Here is a 14,796-nt window from a genome sequence, read left to right on the forward strand (position 1 = left end):
GAGTCTATTAAGTTGGTCTAACTATTATCTAACGGAGTAGATTAGTGTGTCTATGAACCTGCCTAATTGAGGAGTAGGAGGAGGCTAGAATATGTGTGTGTGTGTGTGTGTGTCTGACTATGTATCTGTGTAACTATCTAATGGATGAGGAGTAGGAGGTTAGGATATATGGCTGTTTCTCAATGGAGGAAGTGGCTAGTCTGTCTGTCTGTGTATTTCTTTGTCTGTCTGTCTGTCTGTCTGTATGTCTGTGTGTGTGTCTAACGGAGGAAGCCTCCCAGGACTCGACCGACCTGGAGGGATTCCGATTGCCACCCTGAGGCAGCAGAGGGCGCCCCCAGAGCATGCTGAGGGGAACACCTGGGGGGAAATCCACAGGCTTTCCTGGGCAGCCCGTGCCTCCCGCATCTGCCTTCCCTGTAGCCGCCAACGAACCACCCCCTCCCCGCCACCTGGACACCCCGCACTCGCTTCTCGGGAGCCGGCCACCACAGAGACCTGAAAATCTTGTACATAGGGTACCAGAGACCGACCCCAGGACCGGCCAAGGAGGAGATGGGAGCAAATACACGGGCTCCGTGGGGCAGCCCCGCCTCCTCACTGCAGCCCCTGACAGCACCGAGCCCGCCTCCGGGGCGCAGGCTGACCTGCAATCATGCATACTGTGAACCTGGGGCAGGAGAGGCCGTCCCCAGGCCAGGCCGTTGTGGAGATGGGAGCAAACTGATCGGCTAACCGGAGGCAGTCCGCCTGCCGCGACGTCCCTTTATCCTGAACTCAGCTCGCCAGCATCCCAGGACCCTGCTGACAAGGAGATATAAATCCCGCAAACCTGGGGTAGCAGAGGTCGGCCCGAGGCCAGGAGAGGGGCAGATGGGAGGAAAATGACCCCAAGTGTGCGAAGCATCCCCTTAGCTGCTGTGCGCCTCTTCTCCGCCCCCGATCTCTTCCCCTGACCTCACCACGCCCGGTACCAGGAGCAGGCTGACTTGAAAGGCTTGAGTCTTAGAAACGTGGGGGAGAGGAGGCAGCCCCCAGGCAAAGCAGCTAGAGACATGGGAGAAAATCCTCTGGGTCTCCAGGGGCAAACTTATACCCCGTAGCTGCCGCCGAACCCCGTCCCCAGACCGCACCCAACCCCTAGATTGTCTGTCTGTCTGACTGCCTGCCTCACTGCCTATCTATTGGAGGATGGGAGAGGTTAGTCTATGTGTGTGTCTGTCTGTTTATCTAACGGAGGAAGAGGTGACTAGCATGTCTATCTCCTTGCCTGCCTAGCTATCAAAATATCTCTCTCTCTATCAATCTGTATATCTATCTATCTATCTATCTATCTATCTATCTATCTATCTATCTATCTATCTATCTATCTGTCTATCTATCTAGAGGTGGCAAAGGAGTAGGCTAGGGTGTCTTTTATTTTTGTGTCTGTTGAAGGAGGTGTTTAGTGTGTCTATCTCCCTATCTACCTATTTGAGGAAGCGGAGTAGGCCTGTGTGTTTGTGTGTGCCTGTATGTGTGCGTGTATGCGTGCGGGTCTGTCTATCTATGTATCTGTAAGTAAAGGAGAAAGAGGTTACTGTGTCTGTCTATCAGTCTATGTCTGAATCTACTGGAGGAGGAGTAGGCTAGTATGTCTGTCTGTGTGTCTGTCTTTCTATCAGATATCAATGTATGAACCTGTATCTAATCGAGTAGAAGGAGCAGGCTACAGTGTCTATGGCTCTGTCTGACAGAGGAGGAGAATACAAATGTGTCTGTTTTTCTGTGTGTCTGTGAGTCTGTCACGAACTATATCTACTGGAGAAGAAGGAGGAGGCCCGTGTGTCTGGCTATGTGTGTGTCTCTCAAACAGGAGAAGATAGAGGCTAGTGGGTGTATCCATCAATCTCAATGACTATCTATCAAATGGAAGAAGAGAAAGAGTCTATTAAGTTGTTCTAACTATTATCTAGTGGAGTAGATTACTATGTCTATGAAGCTGCCTAATTGAGGAGTAGGAGGAGGCTAGAATGTGTGTGTGTGTGTGTGTGTGTGTGTGTGTGTTTTGTGTGTGTGTGTCTGACTATGTATCTGTCTAACTATCTAATGGATGAGGAGTAGGAGGTTAGGATATATGGCTGTTTCTCAATGGAGGAAGTGGCTAGTCTGTCTGTCTGTGTATTTCTTTGTCTGTCTGTCTGTCTGTATGTCAGTGTGTGTGTCTAACGGAGGAAGCCTCCCAGGACTCGACCGACCTGGAGGGATTCCGATTGCCACCCTGAGGCAGCAGAGGGCGCCCCCAGAGCATGCTGAGGGGGACACTGGGGGGAAATCCACAGGCTTTCCTGGGCAGCCCGCGCCTCCCGCATCGGCCCTCTCTGCAGCCGCTCCCGCCCCGCCCCCACGCCGTCCGTTTTCCACCCCGCGCCCTCCTCCCGCGTTCAGGCCAGCACGGAGTTGTGCTCCTCCTGTACCTAGGGTAGCTGAGACCGACCCCAGGACCGGCCAATGGGGAGATGGGAGCAAATACAGGGGCTCCGTGGGACAGCCCCGCGTCCTCACTGCAGCCCCTGACAGCACCGCGCCCGCCTCCGGGGCGCAGGCTGACCTGCAATCATGCATACTGTGAAACTGTGGCAGGAGAGGTCGTCCCCAGGCCAGGCCGTTGTGGAGATGGGAGCAAACTGATCGGCTAACCGGAGGCAGTCCGCCTGCCGCGACGTCCCTTTACCCTGAACTCAGCTCGCCAGCATCCCAGGACCCTGCTGACAAGCAGATATATATCCCGCAAACCTGGGGTAGCAGAGGTCGGCCCGAGGCCAGGAGAGGGGCAGATGGGAGGAAAATGACCCCAAGTGTGCGAGGCATCCCCTTAGCTGCTGTGCGCCTCTTCTCTGCCCCCGACCTCTTCCCCTGACCTCACCACGCCCGCTACCAGAAGCAGGCTGATTTGAAAGGCTTGAGTCCTAGATACGTGGGGGAGAAGAGGCAGCCCCCAGGCAAAGCAGCTAGGGACATGGGAGAAAATCCTCTGGGTCTCCAGGGGCAATCTAGTGCCCCGTAGCCGCCGCCGAACCCCGTCCCCAGACCGCACCAAACCTCTAGACTGTCTGTCTGTCTGACTGCCGGCCTCACTGCCTATCTATTGGAGGATGGGAGAGGTTAGTCTATGTGTGTGTCTGTCTGTTTATCTAACGGAGGAGGAGGTGAATAGCATGTCTATCTACTTCCCTGTCTAGAAATCAAAATATCTCTCTCTCTATCAATCTCTCTATCTATCTATCTATCTATCTATCTATCTATCTATCTATCTATCTATCTATCTATCTATCTATCTAGAGGTGGCAAAGCAGTAGGCTAGGGTGTCTTTTATATTTCTGTCTGTTGAAGGAGGAGTTTAGTGTGTCTATCTACCTATCTACCTATTTGAGGAAGCGGAGTAGGCCAGTGTGTTTGTGTGTGCCTGTATGTGTGCATGTGTGCGTGCGGGTCTGTCTATCTATGTATCTGTAAGTAAAGGAGAAGGAGGTTACTGTGTCTGTCTATCAGTCTATATCTGAATCTACTGGAGGAGGAGTAGGCTAGTATGTCTGTCTGTGTGTCTGTCTATCTATCAGATATCAATGTATGAACCTGTATCTAATCGAGTAGAAGGAGGAGGCTACAGTGTCTATGGCTCTGTCTGACAGAGGAGGAGAAGACTAATGTGTCTGTTTTTCTGTGTGTCTGTGAGTCTGTCACGATCTATATCTACTGGAGAAGAAGGAGGAGGCCCGTGTGTCTGGCTATGTGTGTGTCTCTCTAACAGGTGAAGATAGAGGCTAGTGGGTGTATCCATCAATCTCACTGACTATCTATCAAATGGAAGAAGAGAAAGAGTCTATTAATTTGGTCTAACTATTATCTAACGGAGTAGATTAGTGTGTCTATGAACCTGCCTAATTGAGGAGTAGGAGGAGGCTAGAATGTGTGTGTGTGTGTGTGTGTGTGTGTGTGTGTGTTTTGTGTGTGTGTGTCTGACTATGTATCTGTCTAACTATCTAATGGATGAGGAGTAGGAGGTTAGGATATATGGCTGTTTCTCAATGGAGGAAGTGGCTAGTCTGTCTGTCTGTGTATTTCTTTGTCTGTCTGTCTGTCTTTCTGTTTGTCTGTGTGTGTGTCTAACGGAGGAAGCCTCCCAGGACTCGACCGACCTGGAGGGATTCCGATTGCCACCCTGAGGCAGCAGAGGGCGCCCCCAGAGCATGCTGAGGGGGACACCTGGGGGGAAATCCACAGGCTTTCCTGGGCAGCCCGTGCCTCCCTCATCGGCCCCCTCTGCAGCCGCTCCCGCCCGGCCCCGCCCCCTGACCACCCCGCGCCTGCCTCCCGGGATCAGGCCAGCACGGAGATGTGCTCCTCCTGTACCTAGGGTAGATGAGATCGAACCGAGAACCGGACAAGTGGGAGATGGGAGCAAATACATGGGCTCCGTGGGGCAGCCCCGCATCCTCACTGCAGCCCCTGACAGCACCGCGCCCGCCTCCGGTGCGCAGGCTGACCTGCTAACGTGCATACTGTCAACCTGGGGCAGGGGAGGCCGCCGCCAGGCCAGGCCGTTGTGGAGATCGGGGCAAAATGACCGGCTGACCCGAGGCAGTCCGCTCCCGCGAAGTCCCTGTCCCCTGAACTCACCTCGCCATCCTCCCACCACCTGGCTGACAAGGAGAATTAAATCCCGCACATGTGGGGTAGCAGAGGCCGCCCCGAGGCCAGGCCGCTAGGGACACTGGGGAAATTCCTCTGGCTCGCCAGGAGCACCCGAGTCCTCGGTCGCCGCCGCCGACCCCGTCCGCAGACCGCACCCTGCACCCCGCCTCTAGTGTGTCCGTCTGTCTGACTGCCTTCCTGACTGCTTATGTACTGGAGGAGGGGAAAGGCTACTCTATGTGGGTGTGTGTATGTTTATCTCACGGAGGAGAAGACGACTAGGATGTCTCTATCTTTGCCTGCCTATCAATCTATCCATCTATCTATCTATCTATCTATCTATGTATCTATCTATCTATCAATGTAGTGGAGGCATAAGAGCAGGCGCGTGTGTGATTTTATCTGTGTGTCTGTAGGTTGGAAGAGGACATTAGTGTGTCTATCTGCCTACCTTGTTAGTTGAGGTGTAGGAGGAGGCTTGTGTGTGTGTGGGTATGTGTCTGTCGGTCTATATATGTAACTATTTACCTATCTAATGGCTGAGGAGGGGTAATAAAGGGTATATGTTTGTTTCTACATGGAGGAAGAGGATAGTGTTTCTGTCTGTGTATTTATTTGTCTGTCTGTCTGTCTAATGGAGGAATGCTCCAAGGACTCGACCGACTTGGAGGGATGCAAATTGCCACCCTGATGCAGCAGAGGGCTCCCCCAGAGCATGCTGAGGGGGACACTGGGGGGAAATTCACAGGCTTTCCTGGGCAGCCCGCGCCTCTGGCATCGGCCCTCTCTGCAGCCGCTCCCGCCCCGCCCCCTCCCCGCCCCCTCACCACCCCGCGCCCTCCTCCCGTGATCAGGCCAGCACGGAGATGTGCTCCTCCTGTACCTAGGGTAGCTGAGACCGACCCCAGGACCGGCCAAGTGGGAGATGGGAGCAAATACAGGGGCTCCGTTGGGCAGCCTCACGTACTCACTGCAGCCCCTGACAGCACCGTGAAAGACTCCGGGGCGCAGGCTGAGCTGAAAACGTGCATACTGTGAACCTGTGGCAGGAGAGGCCGTCCCCAGGCCAGGCCGTTGTGGAGATGGGAGCAAATTGATCGGCTAACCTGAGGCAGTCCGCCTGCCGCGACGTCCCTTTACCCTGAACTCAGCTCGCCAGCATCCCAGAACCCTGCTGACAAGCAGATATAAATCCCGCAAACCTGGTGTTGCAGAGGTCGGCCTAAGGCCAGGAGAGGGGCAGATGGGAGGAAAATGACCCCAAGTGTGCGAGGCATCCCCTTAGCTGCTGTGCGCCTGTTCACTGCCCCCGACCTCTTCCCCTGACCTCACCACGCCCGCTACCAGGAGCAGGCTGACTTGAAAGGCTTGAGTCCTAGAAACGTGGGGGAGAGGAGGCAGCCCCCAGGCAAAGCAGCTAGGGACATGGGAGAAAATCCTCTGGGTTCCAGGGGCAACCTTGTACCCCGTAACAGCCGCCGAACCCCGTCCCCAGACCGCACCACACCACTAGAGTGTCTGTCTGTCTGACTGCCTGCCTCACTGCCTATCTATTGGAGGATGGGAGAGGTTAGTCTATGTGTGTGTCTGTCTGTTTATCTAACGGGGGAGGAGGTGACTAGCATGTCTATCTCCTTGCCTGCCTAGCTATCAAAATATCTCTCTCTCTATCAATCTCTCTCTCTCTCTATCTATTATTCTATCTATCTATCTATCTATCTATGTATCTATCTATGTATCTATCTATCTATCTATCTATCTATCTATCTATCTATCTATCTATCTATCTATCTATCTATGTATCTATCTATCTATCTATAGGCGGCACAGGAGTAGGCTAAGGTGTCTTTTATTTTTGTGTCTGTTGAAGGAGGTTTTTAGTGTGTCTATCTACCTATCTACCTATTTGAGGAAGCGGAGTTGGCCAGTGTGTTTGTGTGTGCCTGTATGTGTGCGTGTGTGCGTGCGGGTCTGTCTATCTATGTATCTGTAAGTAAAGGAGAAGGAGGTTACTGTGTCTGTCTATCAGTCTATATCTGAATCTACTGGAGGAGGAGTAGGCTAGTATGTCTGTCTGTGTGTCTGTCTATCTATCAGATATCAATGTATGAACCTGTATCTAATCGAGTAGAAGGAGGAGGCTACAGTGTCTATGGCTCTGTCTGACAGAGGAGGAGAAGACTAATGTGTCTGTTTTTCTGTGTGTCTGTGAGTCTGTCACGATCTATATCTACTGGAGAAGAAGGAGGAGGCCCGTGTGTCTGGCTATGTGTGTGTCTCTCTAACAGGAGAAGATAGAGGCTAGTGGGTGTATCCATCAATCTCACTGACTATCAAATGGAAGAAGAGAAAGAGTCTATTAAGTTGGTCTAACTATTATCTAACGGAGTAGATTAGTGTGTCTATGAACCTGCCTAATTGAGGAGTAGGAGGAGGCTAGAATATGTGTGTGTGTGTGTGTGTGTCTGACTATGTATCTGTGTAACTATCTAATGGATGAGGAGTAGGAGGTTAGGATATATGGCTGTTTCTCAATGGAGGAAGTGGCTAGTCTGTCTGTCTGTGTATTTCTTTGTCTGTCTGTCTGTCTGTCTGTATGTCTGTGTGTGTGTCTAACGGAGGAAGCCTCCCAGGACTCGACCGACCTGGAGGGATTCCGATTGCCACCCTGAGGCAGCAGAGGGCGCCCCCAGAGCATGCTGAGGGGAACACCTGGGGGGAAATCCACAGGCTTTCCTGGGCAGCCCGTGCCTCCCGCATCTGCCTTCCCTGTAGCCGCCAACGAACCACCCCCTCCCCGCCACCTGGACACCCCGCACTCGCTTCTCGGGAGCCGGCCACCACAGAGACCTGAAAATCTTGTACATAGGGTACCAGAGACCGACCCCAGGACCGGCCAAGGAGGAGATGGGAGCAAATACACGGGCTCCGTGGGGCAGCCCCGCCTCCTCACTGCAGCCCCTGACAGCACCGAGCCCGCCTCCGGGGCGCAGGCTGACCTGCAATCATGCATACTGTGAACCTGGGGCAGGAGAGGCCGTCCCCAGGCCAGGCCGTTGTGGAGATGGGAGCAAACTGATCGGCTAACCGGAGGCAGTCCGCCTGCCGCGACGTCCCTTTATCCTGAACTCAGCTCGCCAGCATCCCAGGACCCTGCTGACAAGGAGATATAAATCCCGCAAACCTGGGGTAGCAGAGGTCGGCCCGAGGCCAGGAGAGGGGCAGATGGGAGGAAAATGACCCCAAGTGTGCGAAGCATCCCCTTAGCTGCTGTGCGCCTCTTCTCCGCCCCCGATCTCTTCCCCTGACCTCACCACGCCCGGTACCAGGAGCAGGCTGACTTGAAAGGCTTGAGTCTTAGAAACGTGGGGGAGAGGAGGCAGCCCCCAGGCAAAGCAGCTAGAGACATGGGAGAAAATCCTCTGGGTCTCCAGGGGCAAACTTATACCCCGTAGCTGCCGCCGAACCCCGTCCCCAGACCGCACCCAACCCCTAGATTGTCTGTCTGTCTGACTGCCTGCCTCACTGCCTATCTATTGGAGGATGGGAGAGGTTAGTCTATGTGTGTGTCTGTCTGTTTATCTAACGGAGGAAGAGGTGACTAGCATGTCTATCTCCTTGCCTGCCTAGCTATCAAAATATCTCTCTCTCTATCAATCTGTATATCTATCTATCTATCTATCTATCTATCTATCTATCTATCTATCTATCTATCTATCTGTCTATCTATCTAGAGGTGGCAAAGGAGTAGGCTAGGGTGTCTTTTATTTTTGTGTCTGTTGAAGGAGGTGTTTAGTGTGTCTATCTCCCTATCTACCTATTTGAGGAAGCGGAGTAGGCCTGTGTGTTTGTGTGTGCCTGTATGTGTGCGTGTATGCGTGCGGGTCTGTCTATCTATGTATCTGTAAGTAAAGGAGAAAGAGGTTACTGTGTCTGTCTATCAGTCTATGTCTGAATCTACTGGAGGAGGAGTAGGCTAGTATGTCTGTCTGTGTGTCTGTCTTTCTATCAGATATCAATGTATGAACCTGTATCTAATCGAGTAGAAGGAGCAGGCTACAGTGTCTATGGCTCTGTCTGACAGAGGAGGAGAATACAAATGTGTCTGTTTTTCTGTGTGTCTGTGAGTCTGTCACGAACTATATCTACTGGAGAAGAAGGAGGAGGCCCGTGTGTCTGGCTATGTGTGTGTCTCTCAAACAGGAGAAGATAGAGGCTAGTGGGTGTATCCATCAATCTCAATGACTATCTATCAAATGGAAGAAGAGAAAGAGTCTATTAAGTTGTTCTAACTATTATCTAGTGGAGTAGATTACTATGTCTATGAAGCTGCCTAATTGAGGAGTAGGAGGAGGCTAGAATGTGTGTGTGTGTGTGTGTGTGTGTGTGTGTGTTTTGTGTGTGTGTGTCTGACTATGTATCTGTCTAACTATCTAATGGATGAGGAGTAGGAGGTTAGGATATATGGCTGTTTCTCAATGGAGGAAGTGGCTAGTCTGTCTGTCTGTGTATTTCTTTGTCTGTCTGTCTGTCTGTATGTCAGTGTGTGTGTCTAACGGAGGAAGCCTCCCAGGACTCGACCGACCTGGAGGGATTCCGATTGCCACCCTGAGGCAGCAGAGGGCGCCCCCAGAGCATGCTGAGGGGGACACTGGGGGGAAATCCACAGGCTTTCCTGGGCAGCCCGCGCCTCCCGCATCGGCCCTCTCTGCAGCCGCTCCCGCCCCGCCCCCACGCCGTCCGTTTTCCACCCCGCGCCCTCCTCCCGCGTTCAGGCCAGCACGGAGTTGTGCTCCTCCTGTACCTAGGGTAGCTGAGACCGACCCCAGGACCGGCCAATGGGGAGATGGGAGCAAATACAGGGGCTCCGTGGGACAGCCCCGCGTCCTCACTGCAGCCCCTGACAGCACCGCGCCCGCCTCCGGGGCGCAGGCTGACCTGCAATCATGCATACTGTGAAACTGTGGCAGGAGAGGTCGTCCCCAGGCCAGGCCGTTGTGGAGATGGGAGCAAACTGATCGGCTAACCGGAGGCAGTCCGCCTGCCGCGACGTCCCTTTACCCTGAACTCAGCTCGCCAGCATCCCAGGACCCTGCTGACAAGCAGATATATATCCCGCAAACCTGGGGTAGCAGAGGTCGGCCCGAGGCCAGGAGAGGGGCAGATGGGAGGAAAATGACCCCAAGTGTGCGAGGCATCCCCTTAGCTGCTGTGCGCCTCTTCTCTGCCCCCGACCTCTTCCCCTGACCTCACCACGCCCGCTACCAGAAGCAGGCTGATTTGAAAGGCTTGAGTCCTAGATACGTGGGGGAGAAGAGGCAGCCCCCAGGCAAAGCAGCTAGGGACATGGGAGAAAATCCTCTGGGTCTCCAGGGGCAATCTAGTGCCCCGTAGCCGCCGCCGAACCCCGTCCCCAGACCGCACCAAACCTCTAGACTGTCTGTCTGTCTGACTGCCGGCCTCACTGCCTATCTATTGGAGGATGGGAGAGGTTAGTCTATGTGTGTGTCTGTCTGTTTATCTAACGGAGGAGGAGGTGAATAGCATGTCTATCTACTTCCCTGTCTAGAAATCAAAATATCTCTCTCTCTATCAATCTCTCTATCTATCTATCTATCTATCTATCTATCTATCTATCTATCTATCTATCTATCTATCTATCTATCTAGAGGTGGCAAAGCAGTAGGCTAGGGTGTCTTTTATATTTCTGTCTGTTGAAGGAGGAGTTTAGTGTGTCTATCTACCTATCTACCTATTTGAGGAAGCGGAGTAGGCCAGTGTGTTTGTGTGTGCCTGTATGTGTGCATGTGTGCGTGCGGGTCTGTCTATCTATGTATCTGTAAGTAAAGGAGAAGGAGGTTACTGTGTCTGTCTATCAGTCTATATCTGAATCTACTGGAGGAGGAGTAGGCTAGTATGTCTGTCTGTGTGTCTGTCTATCTATCAGATATCAATGTATGAACCTGTATCTAATCGAGTAGAAGGAGGAGGCTACAGTGTCTATGGCTCTGTCTGACAGAGGAGGAGAAGACTAATGTGTCTGTTTTTCTGTGTGTCTGTGAGTCTGTCACGATCTATATCTACTGGAGAAGAAGGAGGAGGCCCGTGTGTCTGGCTATGTGTGTGTCTCTCTAACAGGTGAAGATAGAGGCTAGTGGGTGTATCCATCAATCTCACTGACTATCTATCAAATGGAAGAAGAGAAAGAGTCTATTAATTTGGTCTAACTATTATCTAACGGAGTAGATTAGTGTGTCTATGAACCTGCCTAATTGAGGAGTAGGAGGAGGCTAGAATGTGTGTGTGTGTGTGTGTGTGTGTGTGTGTGTGTTTTGTGTGTGTGTGTCTGACTATGTATCTGTCTAACTATCTAATGGATGAGGAGTAGGAGGTTAGGATATATGGCTGTTTCTCAATGGAGGAAGTGGCTAGTCTGTCTGTCTGTGTATTTCTTTGTCTGTCTGTCTGTCTTTCTGTTTGTCTGTGTGTGTGTCTAACGGAGGAAGCCTCCCAGGACTCGACCGACCTGGAGGGATTCCGATTGCCACCCTGAGGCAGCAGAGGGCGCCCCCAGAGCATGCTGAGGGGGACACCTGGGGGGAAATCCACAGGCTTTCCTGGGCAGCCCGTGCCTCCCTCATCGGCCCCCTCTGCAGCCGCTCCCGCCCGGCCCCGCCCCCTGACCACCCCGCGCCTGCCTCCCGGGATCAGGCCAGCACGGAGATGTGCTCCTCCTGTACCTAGGGTAGATGAGATCGAACCGAGAACCGGACAAGTGGGAGATGGGAGCAAATACATGGGCTCCGTGGGGCAGCCCCGCATCCTCACTGCAGCCCCTGACAGCACCGCGCCCGCCTCCGGTGCGCAGGCTGACCTGCTAACGTGCATACTGTCAACCTGGGGCAGGGGAGGCCGCCGCCAGGCCAGGCCGTTGTGGAGATCGGGGCAAAATGACCGGCTGACCCGAGGCAGTCCGCTCCCGCGAAGTCCCTGTCCCCTGAACTCACCTCGCCATCCTCCCACCACCTGGCTGACAAGGAGAATTAAATCCCGCACATGTGGGGTAGCAGAGGCCGCCCCGAGGCCAGGCCGCTAGGGACACTGGGGAAATTCCTCTGGCTCGCCAGGAGCACCCGAGTCCTCGGTCGCCGCCGCCGACCCCGTCCGCAGACGGCACCCTGCACCCCGCCTCTAGTGTGTCCGTCTGTCTGACTGCCTTCCTGACTGCTTATGTACTGGAGGAGGGGAGAGGCTACACTATGTGGGTGTGTGTCTGTTTATCTCACGGAGGAGAAGACGACTAGGATGTCTCTATCTTTGCCTGCCTATCAATCTATCCATCTATCTATCTATCTATCTATCTATCTATCTATCTATCTATCTATCTATCTATCTATCTATGTATTGGAGGCATAGAAGCAGGCGCGTGTGTGTTTTTATCTGTGTGTCTGTAGGTTGGAAGAGGACATTAGTGTGTCTATCTGCCTACCTTGTTAGTTGAGGAGTAGGAGGAGGCTAGTGTTTGTGTGGGTATGTGTCTGTCTGTCTATGTATGTAACTATATACCTATCTAATGGCTGAGGAGGAGTAATAAAGGGTATATGTTTGTTTCTACATGGAGGAAGTGGATAGTGTTTCTGTCTGTCTATTTATTTGTCTGTCTGTCTGTCTAATGGAGGAATGCTCCCAGGACTCGACCGACTTGGAGGGATGCCAATTGCCACCCTGAGGCAGCAGAGGGCGCCCCAGAGCAGGCTGAGGGGGCCACTGGGTGGAAATTGACAGGCTTGCCTGGGCAGCTCGAGCCCCCCGCTTCTGCCTTCCCTGTAGCCGCCAACGAACCACCCCCTCCGCGACCCTGAACACCCCGCACTCGCTTCCCGGGAGCCGGCCACCACAGAGACCTGAAAATCTTGTACATAGGGTACCAGAGACCGACCCCAGGACCGGCCAAGGAGGAGATGGGAGCAAATACACGGGCTCCGTGGGGCAGCCCCGCCTCCTCACTGCAGCCCCTGACAGCACCGCGCCCGCCTCCGGGGCGCAGGCTGACCTGCAATCATGCATACTGTGAACCTGGGGCAGGAGAGGCCGTCCCCAGGCCAGGCCGTTGTGGAGATGGGAGCAAACTGTTCGGCTAACCGGAGGCAGTCCGCCTGCCGCGACGTCCCTTTATCCTGAACTCAGCTCGCCAGCATCCCAGGACCCTGCTGACAAGCAGATATAAATCCCGCAAACCTGGGGTAGCAGAGGTCGGCCCGAGGCCAGGAGAGGGGCAGATGGGAGGAAAATGACCCCAAGTGTGCGAGGCATCCCCTTAGCTGCTGTGCGCCTCTTCTCTGCCCCCGACCTCTTCCCCTGACCTCACCACGCCCGCTACCAGAAGCAGGCTGACTTGAAAGGCTTGAGTCCTAGAAACGTGGGGGAGAGGAGGCAGCCCACAGGCAAAGCAGCTAGGGACATGGGAGAAAATCCTCTGGGTCTCCAGGGGCAACCAAATGCCCCGTAGCCGCCGCCGAACCCCGTCCCCAGACCGCACCAAACCTCTAGAGTGTCTGTCTGTCTGACTGCCGGCCTCACTGCCTATCTATTGGAGGATGGGAGAGGTTAGTCTATGTGTGTGTCTGTCTGTTTATCTAACGGAGGATGAGGTGAATTGCATATATATCTCTTTGCCTCCCTAGCTATCAAAATATCTCTCTCTCTATCAATCTCTATCTCTATCTATCTATTATTCTATCTATCTATCTATCTATCTATCTATCTATCTATCTATCTATCTACCTATCTATAGGTGGCAAAGGAGTAGGCTAAGGTGTCTTTTATTTTTCTGTCTGTTGAAGGAGGTGTTTAGCGTGTCTATCTACCTATCTACCTATTTGAGGAAGCGGAGTAGGCCAGTGTGTTTGTGTGTGCCTGTATGTGTGTGTGTGTGCGTGCGGGTCTGTCTATCTATGTATCTGTAAGTAAAGGAGAAGGAGGTTACTGTGTCTGTCTATCAGTCTATATCTGAATCTACTGGAGGAGGAGTAGGCTAGTATGTCTGTCTGTGTGTCTGTCTATCTATCAGATATCAATGTATGAACCTGTAACTAATCGAGTAGAAGGAGGAGGCTACAGTGTCTATGGCTCTGTCTGACAGAGGAAGAGAAGACTAATGTGTCTGTTTTTCTGTGTGTCTGTGAGTCTGTCACGATCTATATCTACTGGAGAAGAAGGAGGCGGCCCGTGTGTCTGGGTATGTGTGTGTCTCTCTAACAGAAGAAGATAGAGGCTAGTGTGTGTATCCATCAATCTCACTGACTATCTATCAAATGGAAGAAAGAAAGAGTCTATTAAGTTGGTCTAACTATTATCTAATGGAGTAGATTAGTGTGTCTATGAACCTGCCTAATTGAGGAGTAGGAGGAGGCTAGAATGTGTGTGTGTGTGTGTGTGTGTGTGTGTGTGTGTCTGTCTGACTATGTATCTGTTTAACTATCAAGTGGATGAGGAGTAGGAGGTTAGGATATATGACTGTTTCTCAATGGAGGAAGTGGCTAGTATGTCTGTCTGTGTATTTCTTTGTCTGTCTGTCTGTCTGTTTGTCTGTGTGTGTGTCTAACGGAGGAAGCCTCCCAGGACTCGACCGACCTGGAGAGATTCCGATTGCCACCCTGAGGCAGCAGAGGGCGCCCCCAGAGCATGCTGAGGGGGACACTGCGTGGAAATTGACAGTCTTGCCATGGCAGCTCGAGCCCCCCGCTTCTGCCTTCCCTGTAGCCGCCAACGAACCACCCCTCCCTGCCCCCTGAACACCCCGCACTCGCTTCTCGGGAGCCGGCCACCACAGAGACCTGAAAATCTTGTACATAGGGTACCAGTGACCGACCCCAGCACCGGCCAAGGAGGAGATGGGAGCAAATACACGGGCTCCGTGGGGCAGCCCCGCCTCCTCACTGCAGCCCCTGACAGCACCGCGCCCGCCTCCGGGGCGCAGGCTGACCTGCAAACGTGCATAGTGTCAACCTGGGGCAGGGTAGGCCGCCGCCAGGCCAGGCCGTTGTGGAGATCGGGGCAAAGTGACCGGCTCACCCGAGGCAGTCCGCTCCCCGCAAAGTCCCTGTCCCCTGAACTCACCTC

The sequence above is a fragment of the Camelus bactrianus genome, chromosome 6 (assembly GCF_048773025.1).
Source record: "Camelus bactrianus isolate YW-2024 breed Bactrian camel chromosome 6, ASM4877302v1, whole genome shotgun sequence".
In the NCBI taxonomy this organism is placed as follows: domain Eukaryota; kingdom Metazoa; phylum Chordata; class Mammalia; order Artiodactyla; family Camelidae; genus Camelus; species Camelus bactrianus.